Here is an 18,665-nt window from a genome sequence, read left to right as displayed (position 1 = left end):
ATATATGTTCCCTTCTCCAGGCCATCTTCCCAACCCAGGGATCAAATCCAGGCCTCCTGCACTGCAGGCAGATTCTTTACTATCTGAGCCTCCAGGGCAGCCCAAGAATACTGGAGTGGGGAGCCTAGCCCTTCTCCAGGGCATCTTCTCACCCAGGAATTGAACCGGGGTCTCCTGCATTGCAGGCAGATTCTTTACCAGCTGAGCTACCAGGGAAGCCCATATCAGTTATAGCCCTGCACTAAAGCTGTTAAAAAGAAACAAAGTCAGTGGGCCCAGTTTGGCCCACAGACTTTGGTGTGCTGGCCACTGGTTTAGAATCTAACTCCTGTTCCACGAGCAGCCTGCAAAGAAATGATCACACTCTGGAATCTGGCATCTGAGAGAGGCTGACCCCCAACGGTGCACCGGGTGTGCGCACTGCAAGGACGCACCTGCCATTCAGAAGGAAAGCCTTTCCACCTTTAAAGGTTCTTCCTGATACAAAGAACGTCTGATTTTCAGAACGATGCAAATCCCAGCTTCGCCTGCCAGTAAATTCATGTACATCATGCTAACAGCAGGTTTGTATTAAACATTTCATTAAAGATTGGACTGAAAGATGAAATTGTTTCTATACATTGCAGCCGCAGAGGGAACTGCCCCTCCACTCCGCCTGCCATGGGCGCTGCAGCGGACGGGGACCCTCTGGAAGGTGGGTGAGCCACTGAGGCGCAGTCCTTGGGGAAGCCCAGCAGGCCCTCTCCACTCGGCCTGTGTCCTTAACAACTGCCGGACAAGCTCTAAGCTCGATGCCAGACTCCACCGGCAGAGGTTTCATTTCTGACAACGAAGATGATGACTTGCTCTAACTCAAAGATGCAGACCGACTGTCTTTTTCCCAGCACTGGAATGTTCCTACCCACAAAATCACTTTTTTGTTGTTTTGATTCAAGTCAGTTAAACGACCATGCTGTATGTTGTGGGGTTAAGATCAACACTGGATTGTGTAGCTTATATTTTTTGCAAGAGATTTCGAACTGGGGAAAGACCAACGCTGGTTCTGAGTCTGGTTCCTAAGGAACACTGTTGTCTTTCTGCTCTGAAATTCAGACCCAGAGAGACTGGACGCAGGAGGAACAGGGCTCAGCAGCCTCCCGCAGGCCAGTTCTCCCTGCCATGAATCAAGAATTGCCCAGCAGACTCCAACAAGCAGACGCTCTGCAGAACAAATGCTTTTGTGGGGGGTGGGGGGTAGGGGGAGCCACCGCCACGGATGCAAAGTGAAGCGGCTACTGAGGAGTGACGCTGTTAAAGTGCATGATTCATTAAGTCTTGTCTGAGTGTCAGATGCTCAGCATTCGATGCTATTGCCTCCAATTTAAATCATTTTTAAAGAAGTGCTGGAAAAGGTGCTGAAAGGCACTCACTCTGTTCCCGCTTGAACACTTGAAAAACACTGTCTGCTTGTGCGCTGTGGTAACACTTTGCATTTTGGCTAGACACCCTGTGTGGAGCCGTGCTGGAGCTTGAGTTTTTTTGTTTTTTTTTTCACAAGTTTGTACAGTTAACTGAAGGCAGGAAGAGAACATAGTATTTCCACCAGCCAGAGTCCCTTCTGATGCCATCTGTGAAATTAAAAGAAAGCGAGAAAATGGAACTCCCCCTCTGCGAGGAGAAACCCCAGCACATCCAGCCTTCCAGTTCACAGGGGGCTGTCTCCTCCACCTCCAGTTCGTGGAAGGCGTGTGCTTCTCTGCCCACCGTCCTTCTCTCCTAGAATTCTCTTCAGAAACCCCAGAAGTCTGCAGCTGTTGATCGTGGTTTATCATCACCAGTTAGGACTGAGGCTAATGTTGCTATCATGCCCTGTCAGTACCCAGTGACATCATAGAGATTCCAAACAGGGGGATCTTGGTATCTGCCCCCAAATACCTGTGAGGGTCATCACTACCACTCCAGCCTCACCCAAAAAGGGAGGACACATACCACATGGATGAGCCTTGAGGATGTGCTTGTTATTGTTCTTTAGTCACTAAGTTTTGTCTGACTCTGGGACCCCACGCACTATAGCCCACCAGGCTCCTCTGTCCATGGAATTTCCCAGGTAAGGATACTGGAGTGGGTTGCTATTTCCTTTTCCAGGGGGAATTCCTGACCCAGGGATGGAACCTGCGTCTCTTAAGTCTCCTGCACTGGCAGGCAGGTTCTTTACCACTGAGCCACCAGGAAGCCATGACGTTTAGTGAAATAAGCCAATCACCAAAGGACAAACATGTACGATTCCACTCATAGGACGTCCCTCACTACAGTCAAATTCAGAGAGAAGGACGGTAGAATGGTGATTGCCAGGGGTTTGGTGGGGGGGTGGGTGGGGGTGAATGGTTATTACTGTTCATTGGGGAAACGGCTGCAGTTTTGCAAGATGAAAAGAGTTTTGGAGTTGTATGGGGGTGATGGCTGTACATTTAAACCATACACTTTAAAATGGTGAAGATCGTAAATTTTTAAAAATATTTATTTGGCTGCACCAGGTCTTAGTTGCAGCATGCAGGATCGTCAATCTTCACTGTAGAACTCAGGATCTGTTTTTTTTCCCTCAGTTGCAACACTCAGGATCTCTAGTTGGGGCATGCAAACTCTTAGTTGTGGCATGTGGGATCTAGTTCTCACCCAGGGCTTGAACCCACACTCACTGGACTGGGAGCTTGGAGTCTTAGCCACTCGACTACCAGGGAAGTCCCAAGATGGTAAATTCTATGTCAAGTGTATTTCACCACGATTTACAAGAAACAATGCAGGTCAGAAAGTGGTTAGAAAAGTCCCAGTGAAGATTTCCAGTTCTTCCCCAGATAAGCCTGAGTGAATGAATGAACTGTAGTTTTCAGGGATATTCATCTGAGATCGAGGCCTTCATATCCTAAGCATCTTGACAGGGAAGTTGTAACTTTTGTTAGAAGTATGGATCTTACTGATAGAAATTCCTCCAGCTTCTAAGAATATTGCCAACACAGGCCTTCAGCAGCAAACTAGAAGTGCATAACTTTGCTGAAAAGTTCAGAGAACACAGCTGGTAACTGACTGGAGCTGGAGTCTGGTGGATAAGCAGACAGACACAGGCAAAGAAAAACATCAGACCATGTGAGATATAACTGCACCAAGAAATAATGATGTGTTGTTTATCAATGTACAGATTTCCAAATATTTTCACAAACAGAAATCACACAGTCGTCACAACAAACACATGACCAATTGCCACCATGAAGGCCTGTAAGGTACCAACTGTCATCTTCATCTATTCTATTATTTCATCTTCAGTCTAAATGAAGAGAGATCAAGATCATGAAGCCTAGTAAGAGGAAGAGACGTGCTTCTAAGACAGGATTGTTTACTTGCTTGTGGTTGTTGTAGTTGCTGTTTAGTCGCTAACCTGTGGCCGGCTTTTTTGCGACCCCACACATTGTAGCCCGCCAGGCTCCTCGGTCCATGGGATTTCCCAGGCAAGAATACTGGAGGGGGTTGCCATTCCCTTTTCCAGGGGATCTTCCTGACAGAGGGATCCAACACAAGTCTCCTGCACTGGCAGGTGGGTTCTTTACCACTGAGCCACCAGGGGAGCCCTCTCCTTGTGGGAGCAGTTGTTTTTTAGCCCCAAATTCTGTACTTTGCTTTTTCCCCTAATGTAAGTGTCAAAGAGGAAAGGAAAGAAAGATAAATTCATAAATCTTTCTGGGTGACAGATGGATTCTAGTCTTCAAATAAACTGAAATATCAACTCACTGACTCCTGTCTCTTCAAGGCTCTGGTCAATGTCCGTCTAGTCAAAAAAGAAAAAAAAAAAATCACAACCAAAATCAAGGTTCCCAAATAAAGTACTCATGGTATTGAAAGTTCTTCTTACTCCCAATGTGTCAACTTTCAGCAGCCTAATTGTTATGTCATATTGAGTAGAAATAAATATAAGTTAAAAAAAAAAACTTGAGCCTCCATTATGCCCACCATCAGATGGCCAATCCCCGTGATGCCTAATTCTTCAGTTCTACCACTGCATGCCATCATCTGGAAAATGCAAATGCAATGTCCTTCCCCTCTCCTCCTTCCTGTCCGGAATGCAGATGTCCACATAAACTTATCTCTCCTATAGAGTGACCACAGACGAATCTCCCCAAGTCACAGACTCACTAAGCTGCAAGGAGGCTAAAACAGACCCCTGTAGGACTGTCCTTAATCATTTCCAGACAAACGAGATACAATTTCAAAAGATCTTCAGGAAATGCAAATCCCCTCCCTCTTTGGTGACCTGTTTTGAAGCTCTATTCCCATGATCAGAAAAATCTTTATGATCACTACTCTCAAGTTCATCCTGCTACAGTTTCACCTTCTTAAACCATGGTATTTTCAACTTCAAGACAACCTCTCAAACATAAAAATCAATCAGCAGAAAAGTAGACTGAGATACGGTAGACAACACCCAAATAATATCATATTCTACAAAAGAACACAGTATAGGGATTTTTTAAATGATCACGCATTCTAATATCTTTAAAATATGATTCAATATAGAAATACTTGTAATACAGAAAACTTCAGGTTAAAGACCTCTGCACATGTAAGTATATTTAGATGATGCTTTCTTGGTATCAGTTTCATCTATGCCTATCATATGCTCGTGTAAGCAAATAAAACTTCCTAGGTATATCCACATTGACAGGACTTTGCTGGTATGTACACATTTGCCTCTGTCCATAAATGAGTCTGTTTCAAGCACACGTATGTGTCTGTGCGTGGGTAGAAAGATAAGCTTAGCAATTGTGTGATTTGTTTCTGCTTAGGCAGTAAGTTACTAATCTCCTGATTGGAACCAGGTTTGTGTGAATTAGGAGCTGAAACTGGAACAGTCACTGCTGTGTGCAGGATGTAAAGTGAATGAAATGAATGGGGTATTAACCTTCAACCACTGAATATTAATCAGCTTTTCATAAGAAGGAAAACACGGAGCTTGCCACACTAAATATTTGCAGCGCTTATTGACAGGATGTGATTTCTTTTCTTCCTTAGTCCTGTTACTTCCAGTCAAGGACAGAACACCAGACAATAGTCAAGTTGACCTGGACTAATGTATGATTTGAAAACCCCAGGTACTGTGGGTAGGCCAGGCTCTGTGAATGTGTGGGACCTGATGAAATGATATGCCTTTTATCAAAAGCAAGGCTGTCTTCCAGTCACTCCTGCAAACCCAGGCCAAATGTAGCCCAAAGGGAATTCAAAGAAAGACTGTGGACAGGAAACCTTGATGACCACAAAAATGAACATGTAAAAGGAATACATTTCCTATTGCCTTGAAAAGGATTTGCAATTGGGGAACAACTCAGTCTGAATATTTGAATGAGATCTACATCGACCCCAAGAAGGATTATAAAAAGAAAGAATCATGTAATAATGGAATCTGGGTGAATGCAAAACCTATAATAGTCCTTTCGTCTTAGGCAATATTGCATTTACTTTTGTTTGAAGCTGCAAAGCCTTGGGTTTATGGCTTGTTAATGATAACATAGCATATTTCTATCAATTTCTACATTTAAACTTATCTATCCATATCTGTATCAACCCATATCTCCATATAAAAACAAACAGAAATACATATGTAGAATGTGTTATGTCACCAAAGAAGGCAATGAATTCTTATCTTTTGAAGATATTTTGAAACAACATATTTTATTTAAACATTATATGTCTATAAAACTATATGTTGTTGTTGTTTAGTCACTAAATCTTATGTGACTCTGCCACCCCATGGACTGTAGCCCACCAGGCTCCTCTGTCCATGGGATTTTTCCAGGCAAGAACACTGGAGTGGGCTGTCATTTCCTTTTCCAGGAGATCTTCCCGACCCAGGGATCGAACCCGGGCCTCCTGCACTGGCAGTGGTATTCTTTACCCCTGAGCCCCCTGGGAAGCCTATGAAACTGTATATAGTGCTATAAAGAATGTATTTTATGTGCTAGACTTAAGCAGTAATTGGACTCAATTTAAAGATTTAGGGAGAATGAAAAGGAGAATTTCTCCCATACCTGGCTCATGCAGATCTGCAAATATTTTAAAATATATTTCCAAATATTCAAATTTTTTTTCATTTACTTTCAAAGCAATGCTTCAAATGAAGGCAGTGTAAATTTCTATGACATTGCATTTATAAGTCAGTAGATACCTCTCAACCTCAAACATATCAGAACAGCATTAAGTAAATTATTTTCCCCCTAGGTGATCGCTCTCATTTATTTTTCCAACAGGTGACCCTTTTTTTGTCTACACCACTGAGCTCAGATTTCTGCTACCCTCATATGCTTTTTGCCAAAAAATTTTAATCCTTGATCTCAAATGCAGAAGTAATCTGCATAATATCCATTGAGCACTTAAAAAGTATTCTACTCCCTTTCAGCTGGTAGTGACACTAGAACTCCACCCTTGTGACTAATTCCACAAAGCTGCTGATGACTGATAATAGCTTTGTATCATCCTATAGGACAGTTTTTTTCTGTGATGTCTGTCTCTTTGCGACCCTATGGACTGTAGCCCACCAGGCTCCTCTGTCCATGGGATTTTCCAGACAAGAATACTGGAGTGGGTGCTATGGCTGATAATAGCTTTATGTCATCTTATGGGACAGTTTCTTGGATTCCCAAGTGGTGCTTGTGGTGAAGAATCTGCCTGCCAATGCAGGAGATATAAGAGACTCAGGTTCGATCCCTGGGTCGGGAAGATCCCCTGGAGAAGGGCCCTACAACCCACTCCAGTATCCTTGCCTGGAGAATCCCAGGGACAGAGGAGCCTGGCAGGCTACAGTCCATGGGGTCGCAGAGAGTCAGACACGACTGAGTGACTAACACAAAGGACAGTTTCTTAGGCAGAAATTCTAAAGAAGCTTTCTTGCCCCCCGCGTGATCTCTATACCCTAGTTATTCAATCACACCCTAAATTAGGTACTACCAAGTGTCTTTGAAGAGAAAAGTAAGGCTGCTAATCAGCTGAACTTAATATAGGGAAAAGAGGCCGGATTACCCCAAAATGCTGTGTGTTCAGTCGCTCAGTCCTGTACAACTCTTTGTGACCCCGCAGACTAGCCTGCCAGGCTCCTCTGTCCATGGCATTTCCCAGGCAAGAATACTGGAGTGGGCTGCCATTTCCTTCTCCAGGGATCTTCCTCACCCAGGGATTGAACCCTAGCCCTTGCGTCTGCTCTGTTGGCAGTTAGGTACCACCAGTACCACCTGAGAAGCCCATTATCTAGATGGGCCCAGTGTAATCACATGAGCCCTGAAAGATGAAGCAGACCAGTCAAACAGAAAGGATGGAATGGAAGAAGTAAGCCCCACAAAGGAGACCAAAGGAGAGGTCAGAACTTGAACTCTGACCTGTCTCACCGTTGCTGGCTTGGAGGAAGGCAGACGGGAGCCATGAACCAAGGAATGCCAATGGCCCTGTGCTGACCACCAGTGAGAGATAGGGGTCTCTGTCCTTCAACTCCAAGGGACTGAATTAGACTGGTCGCTTGAACCCGAAAGGGCTTCCTCCCCACCAGCCTCAGGGAAGGAACGCAGCCCTGCCCATACCTTGGATTTAGCCTGGTGAGACCCGTGTTGAATTTTGATCTATAGAAACTATGAGATAATAAATTTGTGTTGCCTTAAACCACTAAATTTATGGTCATTTTTTTATGGCAGAAAGTGTGTTGAAAGTATTAATCACTCAGTTGTATCCATCTCTTTGTGATTCAATGGACTGTAGCCTGCTAGGCTCCTCTGTCCATGGAATTCTCCAACCAAGAATACTGGAGGGGGTTGCCACGCCCTCCTCCAGGGGATCTTCTGGACCCAGAAATGGAACCCACGTTTCCCACACTGCAGGCAGATTCTTTACAGTCTGATCCACCAGGGAAGCCCGTTATGGCAGAATTAGGAAACTAATTCAGGTAACTGCCAAAGATTCTTGAGAAAAAACTTTATTAAGAAGTCTCAAGTGAGTTTCAGCAAAGCCTGGGAAGGGAATGAGTGCTGGAGGAGAAAAATTTAACTCTAGGAAGTGTTGGAGAAGGAAATGACAACCCACTCAGGTATTCTTACCTGGGAAATAGCACAGACAGAAGTCTGGCGGGCTACAGTCCATGGGGCTGCAAGAGTCAGACACAACTTAGCAAATAAAGAACAAAAAACAATAGGAAGGGCATTCCTAAATCCCATCTCTAACTTTACATGTTTTTCAAATTGCTTTTAAGTAACTCTACTGAAGCTAACACAGTATTGTAAACCAACTATACTTCAATTTAAGAAAAAAGAAACTGTTGCTTCTCACCTCAATATCCTGGCTAGAGTACGGTTAACTCTTCTATAATGCCAAAAAGAGAAGTAAGCAAGCGTGACATGGAGGTAAAAGAAATCGGTGGTGCCCCCCTCATTGGTGTTTCTACGTATCTGGCCACAGCATCTTAGTCCATTTCTAACTGAAGATCTCTGATGCTCAGAGAAGTTCAATAGCTATACAGTAAGTCCCCTACAAGTGAACTTTCAAACATTCAAAGACACCAACGTGTGCTTGCAGGCCCAGCTGCATGAGCTGGTTCTCACGTCTAGTGTACACTGTCACGTGTGTGCATCCTCTACTAGTTGCTGTGCTTGTGTGTGCTTTACTGTACAGTATCATACAGAGCACAGTGGGACTCAGTTTATCTTTATTTCAAGCCTAGGGTGTCTGGAAGCAGGAGGGGAGACTGTTGACTGCAACTGGGAACCGGAACCTGTGCCGGCAGCAGCAAGCCACAAGCTGCCTGAGTGACATCCCACCTTGCCCGCCGACGCCTACTGCTGACCCTCCGTCAGCTCTGCCGTCTCCCAGCTTCCCTTCCTCCTCCTCTTTTTGGCTGTTCACTTGATGCCGGCCCTGGCATATGCCAGCTATTCTACTGTACTATAAGATTAAAAACGTTTACCTTCTGTGTTTGTTTTTTTATATACTATTTGTGTGAGAAGTATTACAAACCTATTATAGTACAGTCCTATGTAGCCAATTGTGTTAGTTGGGTAGCTAGGCCGACTTTGTTGGACTTTTGAACAAACTGGACTCACAAATATGCTCTCAGTATGGAACTCAATTGTATGTAGGGGTTTCCTGTCCTAAGATTATATAGCTGATAGGAAACTTGAGTTCAAGGTTTCTAATGTCTTATCCTAAGTTTCCTGTATCATTTCCCTGCTTCCCTACTTTATTATGAAAACTGGCTGAAATTTAGAAGGAACACATTTAATATTAATAGACCACGAGAAAGTATGTTGTGTTCGTACATGTAGAGAGAATGAATATAGGCATTTACCTGGATCATTTGCAGTTCAAGTTACGTCATCAAAATGCAATTCTGCTCATCTGACTCATGGATAACTTAAACCAAAAAAAAAAAAAAAAATTAACCAAAGATATCCAGATACTCGGCAAGAGGAGGATTTGGTTTAAATAACCTACATGGATGTTCCAATGATTCTCTGTTGCATGTCCCCAAGATCTCATGGCCACTCCCTCAACACTGAATAGCCCTGGCACTAAGAAGCCTGAGCTTGCCTCTAGCAGATGATATCCACTTGTTACCCTGGAAGGCCAACTGAAAAGCCTTAGGAAGAAAACAGAATGACTCGGCATGCATGCTGAGTGGAATCTGGAGACAGAGGACGCAAAGGCCCAGGAGTTTGAAGGGAGCATTATTTGGAGGTTGGCCCTCACCCCTCCCCACCCATTTGAATGCCTCTGGCATTCTAGCATCCTCACTTTGGTCTACCAGATTTCTCCCTTTCTGTCATTTCTAGACCAACAGCCAAACACCTCAAACCCCAGAATCCTGAGGCAAATAACTCCGGTAGTCTGCTGGGTTTCAGAACTCAGCCACAGACCCATCCCTTTTCCAAGTCACCTCATCAAAACTTCCAGACTGGAGGGAGATTCAGAGACTCGGGTGGTTTCAGCTGGAGCTGCTTATGAACCTCCCGGCTAAAAGCAATCAAGTGCATGGAGAGAACCCTAAAAAGAGGTGGGCGTAAAGGTTTATGCAATGTCTTGGCTGAGACTGTAAAGTGGAATGCCCCTCCCTGCACTTTTTGGAATGAGATCCCTAAAGCAGCAAAATGATCTGGAAAACATCCTTCAAATAAAATGGATGTGAAACGTCCAACTTGAGCATTTCTGTAAATAATGAAGCTTTAGCTTAAGAACTGCATCTCGGTCTGTAAGAGTCTTAAATCTCTAGCTAAGCTTAAGACAAATCCTTAAACTGATGAAGGAAAAAAGTATAGCCCCGTTGGAGATTTTTATAGGAAAGAGAAAGAAGAGTCTTAGATAAAGAGGAGTAGATCCAGATACATCTCCAACTTCCCCCTACACCGTTATTTTGAACATCATCCACTCTGTTGGTTAGAAGAGCTGCTGGCAGTCTGCAGCAGACTCTGCTTCTAATGCAGGGGGCATGGATTCGACTCCTGGCCAGGGAACTAAAATCTCATACACCAAGTAACAAAGACAAGACAAAAACAAGAACTCTATGTCAGCAGTGATAGTTACACAATTCTGTAAATATACCCCAAATCACTGAATTGTACAAGTAAAGCAAGTGAACTGTGTGGTTATCACAATTATAACTGATTTTAAAAAAAAAGGAAGAGCTGATAATGGAGGGGGAGGAGGAGAAAAAAAAAAAAAAGATGTCTTGATATTTATTTTTGTCCAGAGCAGGTAATGGCAGCCCACTCCAGTATCCTTACCTGGGCAGAGGAGCCTGGCGGGCTACAGTCCGTGGGTTCACAAAAGAGTTGGACATGACTTAGCGACCAAACAACAAAAGAACAAAAAACATAAGCGTCAACATCACTGTTATATGCACTGGGAAACAAGAAAAGTGACTGTGACTCACATCATTTTGTGTGGCTCCTGTGAAGCTAGTCAACAAGAGGAAGTCACACAAGACTACAGGGCGGATACCATTTATTCCCCTCTAGTCCACTCTGTGTCCTGAGCTGATCTTCTCTGGAAAGCAAGGGTAAGGGCAAACCCTCCAGCCGTGACACTGGCAGGCCTAGACCTCCGGCCCCATGCCCCGCCACCCGCCAGCCAGTGACCAGCCCCAGTGCATCACCACCACTCTTCCCATCTCAGAGGCTCGACACGCCTGGAAACACAAAGCGCGGCCTCTGGGTCCTAAACGACTTTCTTCCAATCCACTTTAGGAGCGACGTTTTCCAGTAGCTCCACAAGAGTTCAGAAACCTGCCAGTTTTGAGATGCATATTTACGCAAGCTGGGAGTCTTCCTCCAAGTCCAGAAAGGTTATCGAGTGAGTGTGCTCTGTCCTTGGAAGCACAGGGGCTTAGCACAGGGGAGGGGGAGGTGAAGGTCAGGACGCCTCTCCAACTGCCACACAATCCCATCCCAGAGGAGAGACCTAGGATGATTAAAATACTGTTTTTGCAGCTGTCACACAAACGCTCTTTAAAATTCCTCTTCTGTATCCTAGGATTTAATGCAAATTGTCCACAGAACAGGAGGGTCAAAATGATAATTTAGATGCAATTAGCCAGATGTGTTGGAATGACATTTCTCCCACCCACTCCCCTAAAATTATCTGAATAATTTACACGTACATAATCACCTTACTCCAGTGGGAAGTGTACCCTTGTTTATGTCCCCTAAATACCTAAACTTTCTAACAGTGTTACACCCAGAGTGTCAAGTCCGGAGAAGTATGTAAGATAACTTTGTGAGGCCAAGCTGTCTCTCTCTTAAATGCAGACAGAATTAATTTGTTTCCATTAACTCGTTATCAAGTTACTTGACTTTGATTCCCAACACAAACATATTAAAAAAAAAAAAAGAGGAAGGGGGAGGGTAGTGGTGGTAGATTTTCAGGAAATAGCAAGTCCTTTTTTCTACTGAGATAGAAATCATTTGGCAAGCCAGGGTGAAATACCTTTAGTTCCCAGTAGAAAGAGGGAGAAAAAAAAAATTTTTTAGAAGATGCTAATGAACCACAAAAGAAAAAGAAGGAAGTATTTTTTTAAATGAGACCTTACTTTTGAAAGCAGCTCAGTTTGCAACCAATTTTTGAAGAAACGTCAAAGTCATTCCTTTGGGACCTGTGTATAAGAACTAAACCAGGCGTACGGATGACTGCAATAAAGACGTGAGCAATTCAGGTGACTTTAGTTAAACAGCCAGCATCATCAGAACTGACCTTTCAGACACAGCCTTTCATCTCCAAAAAGGATGAAGGTGGTAAGAGCCAGTGACGTGTAGCGAAGGGACGGAGGGGCCTTAGGTCCTGGGAGCCAGACTGCACTGTGGGGTGACTGCGCTGGGTGGATTTACGGGGGCCTGGGGGCTGCTCCTCGGGGTGGCATTTACTTTTAAAATTATTTATATGAAAGAAGTCCCACAGGCTAGATGACTCCCAAGGCTCACCGGCCTTTTTAACTGGATGTGCTCGAACCCCTTGGTCCCAAAGGTGGTCACCTTCATCTCCCTGTCCAGAACTCAGACACTCATGTGAAAGAGATGGTCAACAGGAAGGGCTGGGAAAGAGATTTGATAAAGGGAAGCCAAGCACCAGCGTAGTCTCCCTGCAAAGCAGCAGGCCTTGCTTGCAGCCATATGCAAGACCGTTTAGCTCCATTTGACATGGAGATAGTTCAGATGTCAAGACAGCTTACAAAACTGCCCAAGAAAGCAGCTTGGAGAAGATCGCTGGAAGAAGTCATCAGCCCGGCTTCTCCAGAGAGAAGACGGAGTCTCAGCAGCCGGCACCGAGGTGGAGGCAGAGAAGCAGCAGCGGCGCAGGGAGGCTGGGCGCGGCAGAGGCAGGCTTCAGTATCCGGGCTTCCCCGGCGGCTCAACAGGAAAGAGCCTGCCTACAATGCGGGAGACCCGGGTTTGATCTCTGGGACAGGAAGATCCCCTGGAGAAGGAAACGGCAACCCGTGTAAGATACAGGATGGATAAACAACAAGGTCCTACTGTAGGGCACAGGAACTACATTCAATATTCTGTGGCATTATATATTCATATATTGTAAATATACAGTTTATTTTGATAAACTGTAACAGAAAACAATATGAAAAAGAATATCTGTAGTAAAACTGATTATATAATTGAGGATGCTTGGGCTTCCCTTGTGGCTCAGCAGAACCTGTTTGCAAATGCGGGAGACACGGGTTTGATCCCTGGGTTGGGAAGACCTCCTGGAGAAGGGAAAGGCTACCCATTCCAGTACTCTTGCCTGGAGAATCCCCATGGACAGAAGAGCCTGGCGGGCTACAGTCCATGGGGTCACAAAGAGTTGGACACAACTGAGTAAGCAAAAAAAAAAAAAAGTATAATGAATCACTTTGCTGTGCAGAAGAAATTAACACAACACTGTACATCATCTATACTTTGACAACAACAAAAAAATTACTTTAAAAAAAAAAAAAAGGGCAGGAATCCCAGAAAAAGAAAAGGGGATTGTGGAATCTTACTATTATTATATTTATCCAAATTGAGGAAAGAGCTACCAGCCTTTCCTCCTTCCCTTCTGGGAAGGATTAAGACTTCTGCGTTCCCAGTCCCTGAAAAGATTACTATCTTCCACATCCCTGTCTCCCTGTCTATAAAATTGTGATTGCCAAGCTACTTGTTTTCCAGTACCCTGGGTTTTCTCCTTCCATACACAAGGTGGAATTGCCAATGTTTACCTCCTTGCAGTCATGAGATTTGCTTTGGCCAATACCATGTGAGCAAAGGAGAAAGACCTTCAAGCGGAAGGTAAATTTTAAGAGCCAACAGACAGTAGCCCTGCTTCCTGCCTCATGCCTGTATCCCTGAGTGAAGAGAGTGGTCCAGGCCCCCCCAGCTCCACCCAGGTACCCCTGTTCCTGCTGGCTGACCCATGATGACTGTGTAGTACAAATAAACCATACGCCTCTGTTATTTTCAGCCACTGAAACTTTGACATTGTTTTTCAGCTAAAGATACAAAAAAAAAAATAAAAAAGTAAAATAATAGTAAGTCCAAAAGATTTCTGATTATTTCCCTAATGACTGCTTGGATAATTTGACATTTCCATGAAATAACTGAATTCTTTCCAAACTGCTTCCCTTTCTTCGAGTGTTTGTGCTCATTTGCAATCAACTCTTTGTGACCCCACAGACTGTATGGCCTGCCAGGCTCCTCTGTCCTTGGAAGTTTCCAGGCAAGAATACTGGAGTGGGTTGCCATTTCCTTCTCCAGGGGGGTCTTCCCGACCCAGGGATCAAATCCACATCTCCTGAATCGGCAGGCAGTTCTTTCCCCTCTACACCACCCGGGAAGCCCTTCCTTCCCTTTACGTCTACGCTGTTACAGCGGTTCATGAAGTGTCTAGCTAGTCTCATCACACTTGAAGTGTCTGATGTCTCTAGGGACATCAAATCCTCCTCATCCTGGGAAAGCACAGAAGACTAACAGGACTATTTTAAAGCCGTGCTAAGATCCCTCCACTGTCATTCAACCAGTCACATGTCCTTGGAAAATTCACTCCAATTCTCCAAATCTCAGCTCTCTTAGCTATAATATTAGCATCATAATTTCTCTGAAAAATTTTATTTTTGTATATATTTACTTGTTTTTGGCTGTGCTGGGTCTTCCTTGCTGCGAGAGGGCTTCCTCAAGAGCATGGCCGTCTCACTGCGGGGGCTATCGTGGAGCACAGGCTCTAAGGCGAGAGGGCTTCAGTAGCTATGGGGCGCAGGCATAGCTGCCCCGGGCATGTGGGATCTTCCCAGACCAGGGATCGAACCCATGTCCCCTGCGGTGGCTGGCAGATTCTTCACCACTGGACCACCAGGGAAATCTAGCATTGTGATCTCCATCTTTCCAATCTGCTGTCCCACGAGGGAGTGTATACAAATTGTACTGATTCTTCCCCTTCACTTCCTCTCCACCAGCAGAAATGCTACTCAATTCTCCTGAGAGTGTTTCCTTTCCATAAATGAAGATGGTAACACCTACCTCCCCACCTAGGGTCAGGATTAAATAAATCAGTGAAGACAGAGCTCTCATTAGGTATATGCACTGAATTCGTAGCAGTGGATGTAATCTGTGTGATCACCATTATAGTGAGAAACTGCATGGAACCTAATATGTACTCCTCTGCAATTTCTTACTATAATGACGATCACAGAGATTACTTGAACAGCAAGGAGATCAAATCAGTCAATCCTAAAGGAAATCACTGAATATTCATTCATTGGAAGGACTGAGGTTGAAGCTGAAGCTCCAATACGTTGGCCACCTGATGCGAAAAACTGACTCATGGAAAAGACCATGATGCTGCAAAGACTGAAGGCAGGAGAAGGGGATAACAGAGGATGAGACTGTTGGATGGCATCACCAACCCCACTGGATATGAGTTTGAGCAAACTCAATATAGTGAAGGACAGGGAAGCCTGGAGTGCTGCAATCCATGGGGTTGCAAAGAATCAGACACAACTTAGCGACTGAACAACAAAACAGGTACTTAGTAAATCTTGGCTGCTTCCTTGGCCCTTGGAGAAAGGGCCATTCCTGTTTTGGAGCAGGGTTATTTGAATAGCATTATCAATTGTTAAACAGCAGGGTGGCCAAAGATCTAACAAGAGAAGGCCTCAAAAAAGTCTCTGCTTTAGACCCATTCACAGTGAGACTTGTCTAGATGCTTAAGATGCCAGGTTTTTTCTTTCCCATTCTGCAAACACATGGCTTCCATTAGTTGACTGACACTGACACATCTGAAGCTTCCAAAGTGCTCTGGGCCTCTGACAAGTGAAAGGCTCGCATGCCCAACAAGGAAAAGGCAGGCTCTGCAGGCGTGGCAGGGTGCCAGGGGCGGGGCAGCAGAGGTGCTGAGTTTAGGTAGGAGACCGAACCAGGCTCTGTGGTTAATGACCATCCTGTCCACACCTGAACATAAATTAGCCACACCTGGTGAGGCTCCTAATGCTCTGAGCTCCAAAGGTGATGTCACTGTGCATACATACCCTCCATTAATCAGAGCGAGTGTGTGTCTGTGTGTGTGCTAAACAGGGTCCAGGGACTCATGAATAATTTTCAAAGTGTGCTCCGCACCACCTCTGCTGAGCCTTCTCATCCAAAGCAAACCCAAGCTCCAGTGTGGTGCTCCTTTTATTTTCTGTTTTAAGGACACTGTTGTTTGTTCAACTTCTTAGAAACAAGCCTGAATTAGCTTGCAGTTAGAGGCTGCAAAATGGTAACTTGATCCTCACCTAAATTTTATCATGTTTCCCGTCTTCAAAGCGACTCGCTTTGCTTTTGTCCTGTGGGACAGTGATGCCCGCGACCTCACTTTGTGTTCTGTGACTCATGGCAACAATGTCATTGGCGAGAGGGGTAGAGGCAGACACAGCACTGACCTGAGGAGTCGGGACAATTCTCTGCTCTATATCTCATCCCCAAGGGGATGACTCCAGGGAAATAAGGCTTCATGTCCTTGATTACAGAGGGGACCTACTTAATCAGGGTAGTCCTGTTACCTCCCAAAATGTTTGCAGTTTCAGAGCGTGCAGTACAGGTGAGCAGATAAAAGTGATGAAAGAACAATGAAGGCACATTTATCTAATATTTGGAAGTAGATGCATTTTTAAAAATTATTTTAACATTTTTATTTTTTGGCCATGCCACTCTCCATGGAGGATCTTAGTTCCCCAACAGAGCTCAAACCTACACCACTGCATTGGGAGCATGGAGACTTCGCCACCAGACCATCAGGGAAGTCCTGGAAGCCGGTGTGTTTTCAACATGTCCCAACTCATCAGATTCTGTCCACAGCCCCGCAAGTTAGGTGGGCAGTTACTATCAGCCGCTTTTAGGTGAGGAGAGGAGGATGGAAGGAGGACAATCACTTTGGTTGGCATCACAGCTCCACCCAACTAACTTTCACACTCCAGGTCAGTTTCTCCATTGCTCCACTTCTGTGTGTCTTCACATGTGAAATGGGGGCAAAAGACAGTCACTACTTTTTCTTTCAGGCAAGGCTTTATTTATCGGGGTCCCTGTGGCAGCAGGAAAGGGAGAACAAGCAACAGGTTCCCTTGCTGCTCCCCAAAGTGGGGAGAACTGGTTCCTTATATGGGGTGAGGGTAGGGGTGGCTTAGGTGGTTTACTCACCCCCTAAGGTGGTGCTGTGTGCAGGAGGCAAGCATGGTACCCTGTTTTTGCTCCAGGTTTCTCCAAAGTGGCACTTGTGTTTTTTTGATCTCTTTATATCTTTTGTCTAGAATTTGTGCATGCACGCAGTTATTTTTGTTCCCATACGGTTTCTTTGTATTTTGTTGCTTGAGGAGACATGTGTCCTGGTGCTCCTGTTGCTATTTCTTGAGTTGCTGTTAGGTTCAGTGAGTCAATAGATGTCAAAGAGCTTAATGGTCATGCGTGACGTGTAAAGTGCTGAGTGTGTGCTGGCCGCTGTGATGATAAGGAGAGGTCTAAAGTTGAAAATTTGGGGACACAAGAGGCTGAGGGCTGAAAATGTCCACGAAGATAAGCCTTGACCTGAGATGAAAGCTCCATCATTACAGCACAGAGGAAACAAACCAACAAGATGCCCTCACTCATATCACGGCTCTGTGCCCACATCCCACCCTGCAGCGTCCTCAGACAGGACACGGCTTCCTCACGGCTCTGTGCCCACATCCCACCCTGCAGCGTCCTCAGACAGGACACGGCTTCCTCACGGCTCTGTCCCCACATCCCACCCTGCAGCGTCCTCAGACAGGACACAGCTTCCTCACAGCTCTGTCCCCACAGCCCACCCTGCAGCGTCCTCAGACAGGACACGGCTTCCTCACGGTTCTGTGCCCACATCCCACCCTGCAGCATCCTCAGAGAGGACACGGCTTCATCATGGTTCTGTGCCCACATCCCACCCTGCAGCGTCCTCAGAGAGGACACGGCTTCATCACGGCTCTGTCCCCACATCCCACCCTGCAGCGTCCTCAGAGAGGACACGGCTTCATCACGGCTCTGTCCCCACATCCCACCCTGCAGCATCCTCAGACAGGACACAGCTTCCTCACGGTTCTGTGCCCACATCCCACCCTGCAGCGTCTTCAGACAGGACACGGCTTCATCATGGTTCTGTCCCCACATCCCACCCTGCAGCGTCCTCAGACAGGACACGGCTGCCTCACACTCCCCAGGGAGACTGATCAAATCTGACAGTTGGTTAAGGAAAGTTGTATCTCCCTCATTTTACAAAAACACATCCAAAAATATATGGGAGAAAAACAGTAAAAGTTTGATCCCTTCCAGTCCATTGGCTAAAATAAATCTTTGGGTGCCAGGTACCATGTCCTTTATGTTGCACACATTTTCTGATTTGTTTCTCATGAACAGGGTGACAACTGTACTGGTGTGCGCAGGAATGAGGCATTATCTAACCCCTGAGGTTTTCAGAACTAAAACGGGAAGAGGCCTAGGCAAGACAGACAGCTGGACACCTGACACAAAGCAAGGACTCTATCCATCCCATTTTGCAGGTAAGGGAACTAAAGTCTAAGGATGCCCAAGGTCACTGCTAGACCAGCTAACTAGCCTAGCTGGGATTTTTAAACCATTGTAAGACAGTAGTTAGAAAGAGCCTCTTCCTAT

The 18,665-nt window shown here is 45.3% G+C and overlaps 1 long non-coding RNA gene across 2 annotated transcripts in view; it reads right to left on the bottom strand.

The window, feature by feature from the left end:
* Positions 1 to 9,411, bottom strand: part of LOC139038980 (uncharacterized) — a 102,226-nt gene extending 92,815 nt beyond the window's left edge. Inside the window, exon 1 of one of the 2 annotated variants that reach the window (XR_011492074.1) lies at positions 9,344 to 9,411. This is a non-coding gene — a long non-coding RNA (uncharacterized lncRNA). Of the gene's footprint in view, positions 1 to 1,409; positions 1,667 to 9,343 lie in introns of those variants that run through there. The other variant, XR_011492076.1, reaches the window with a different exon arrangement.
* Positions 9,412 to 18,665: the final 9,254 nt, after the last annotated feature.

This window comes from Odocoileus virginianus, chromosome 17, assembly GCF_023699985.2.
Source record: "Odocoileus virginianus isolate 20LAN1187 ecotype Illinois chromosome 17, Ovbor_1.2, whole genome shotgun sequence".
NCBI lineage: Eukaryota > Metazoa > Chordata > Mammalia > Artiodactyla > Cervidae > Odocoileus > Odocoileus virginianus.
This window is presented reverse-complemented; position numbering and strand designations above follow the sequence as displayed.